This window comes from Schistocerca nitens, chromosome 7 (genome assembly GCF_023898315.1).
Source record: "Schistocerca nitens isolate TAMUIC-IGC-003100 chromosome 7, iqSchNite1.1, whole genome shotgun sequence".
Classification (NCBI taxonomy): Eukaryota; Metazoa; Arthropoda; class Insecta; order Orthoptera; family Acrididae; genus Schistocerca; species Schistocerca nitens.
Window position 1 is genome coordinate 306511520 of NC_064620.1, and position 2467 is coordinate 306513986.

General features: G+C 58.4%; 1 non-coding gene across 1 annotated transcript in view; it reads right to left on the reverse strand.

Moving 5' to 3' along the window:
• Positions 1–17, reverse strand: part of LOC126196866 (small subunit ribosomal RNA) — a 1909-nt gene extending 1892 nt beyond the window's left edge. Inside the window, exon 1 of the ribosomal RNA XR_007539296.1 lies at positions 1–17. This exon is cut by the window's left edge and continues 1892 nt beyond it. This is a non-coding gene — a ribosomal RNA (small subunit ribosomal RNA).
• Between the last annotated feature and the right edge of the window lie 2450 nt (positions 18–2467).

Here is a 2467-nt window from a genome sequence, read left to right on the forward strand (position 1 = left end):
GCAGGATCAACCAGGGAGCTGCGTCAACTAGAGCTGAGCAGCCGGCCGCCCGGGAGTGTGTCCCGGGGGCCCGCGCGAACACGCAAGCGTCCGCTCAATTATTCTGCAAACAGGAGGAGGCTGGGCTCCCCTGCACGATACACCTCGAAACCCTCTCAGGTCCCGGCGGCGCGCAGCGCCGTCCTAAGTACTTGGTCGGGTTCGAGAGAGGCGCAATCGCCCGGAGATAGGCGAGTAGACGCTTTCAGTGCGACCACCCGTGCTCCCAACTGAGCTTGCCGCTGCCGACAGAGGCCCGGGAGCGTGCTGTCGTGGTGTTGCCGGCGGGAGACAACACGCGGCCACAAACAGTGACCGGGCAGCTCCAACGCCAGCGCCACAGAGGGGCAGAGCCCCACTTGGGTGCCAAAGCGAACTCTCCCAGCACAGCGCACGCGCCAACACATCCGCACAGCTGCGATACAAACCACCTGCGAGAACCGCGGGGGCGACCGAGCAGCAGACGGCGTCGCGGCGCCGAGTGCCGGGCGGCGGCGCATCCTCAACGCACACAGTCCTCAATCGGACCAGCACACTGCAGATGTCCACCGCGCTTCGCACCGGGCCCGGGAGGACCCACTTTGGCCGCACGGCGCCGCGCGCTGGGTGCGCCGGCACGCAGATGCGCCGCCTGCCGCCTCCGTCAGCCGGCGCGCCTGCCACTGGGCGCCCCCACCAGCCGGCTGCCGCGCGTGCGCCCACGCAGCGCGCGGCCAGCACGCCGGGCGCCCCCCCCTCACCGGCCGGGGACGGTCCCACCCAGCCACCGCCGCGTATCGCTTCATACCCACATGCCCACTCACGTTCGTGGGTATGACGGGTGTCGCTGAAGCAACCGGTTAATACCTGTACCGATCGTCGATATCAACGATTCACCTCCAGCGCGAACAACCGCGCAACAACGGATTTCCAGTTCATTTGCGTAACTTGGGCAGCAAACGTAGACATCCATCTACATTTGCGACTTCTACGAGTCTTGCATGCCTGGATGTTGTGTGTCACGACGCACTCCATCAGCATACATACACGCTGCGACGTGTGCACGAAAGAACACGTGGAAGGTGGCCAGCGTACGTATGCGAATGCCATTGCACAGCTGCGAAGCGCATTCAACACGCGAACTCCTGACCGACGAGCTAGAGGTGACAGGAGGGGAGGGGGGGGGGGGCGGGGGCGATATACGTCCTATTGCAGTACACAATACAGTGGATAGCGGGACCATGTGGAAAGTAAGCAACACTCGCAAGATGTGAGGGTACGCACCGTAAAATGAATCAATACGCAGAACACCACAGTGTGCGCGAAGTGAACTATGTTGAGATGGTTGCAATTAGGCAACGCTACACGAATTCCTAGATTCATATAACTAACAATTACAGGGCAGGTTAAGGCGCAACGTGGGTTAGGTTAAGGCGCAACTTGGGTTAGGTTAGGGCGCAACGTGGGTTAGGTTAGGGCGCAACGTGGGTTAGGTTAGGGCGCAACGTGGGTTAGGTTAGGGCGCAACGTGGGTTAGGTTAGGGCGCAACGTGGGTTAGGTTAAGGCGCAACTTGGGTTAGGTGAGGGCGCAACGTAGGTTAGGTTAGGGCGCAACGTGGGTTAGGTTAGGGCGCAACGTGGGTTAGGTTAGGGCGCAACGTGGGTTAGGTTAGGGCGCAACGTGGGTTAGGTTAGGGCGCAACGTGGGTTAGGTTAGGGCGCAACGTGGGTTAGGTTAGGGCGCAACGTGGGTTAGGTTAGGGCGCAACGTGGGTTAGGTTAGGGCCCAACGTAGGTTAGGTTAGGGCGCAACGTAGGTTAGGTTAGGGCGCAACGTAGGTTAGGTTAGGGCGCAACGTAGGTTAGGTTAGGGCGCAACGTAGGTTAGGTTAGGGCGCAACGTGGGTTAGGTTAGGGCGCAACGTGGGTTAGGTTAAGGCGCAACGTGGGTTAGGTTAGGGCGCAACTTGGGTTAGGTTAAGGCGCAACTTGGGTTAGGTTAAGGCGCAACTTGGGTTAGGTTAAGGCGCAACTTGGGTTAGGTTAAGGCGCAACTTGGGTTAGGTTAAGGCGCAACTTGGGTTAGGTTAAGGCGCAACTTGGGTTAGGTTAAGGCGCAACTTGGGTTAGGTTAAGGCGCAACTTGGGTTAGGTTAAGGCGCAACTTGGGTTAGGTTAAGGCAGAAGTTGGGTTAGGTTAAGGCAGAAGTTGGGTTAGGTTAAGGCAGAAGTTGGGTTAGGTTAAGGCAGAAGTTGGGTTAGGTTAAGGCAGAAGTTGGGTTAGGTTAAGGCAGAAGTTGGGTTAGGTTAAGGCAGAAGTTGGGTTAGGTTAAGGCAGAAGTTGGGTTAGGTTAAGGCAGAAGTTGGGTTAGGTTAAGGCAGAAGTTGGGTTAGGTTAAGGCAGAAGTTGGGTTAGGTTAAGGCAGAAGTTGGGTTAGGTTAAGGCAG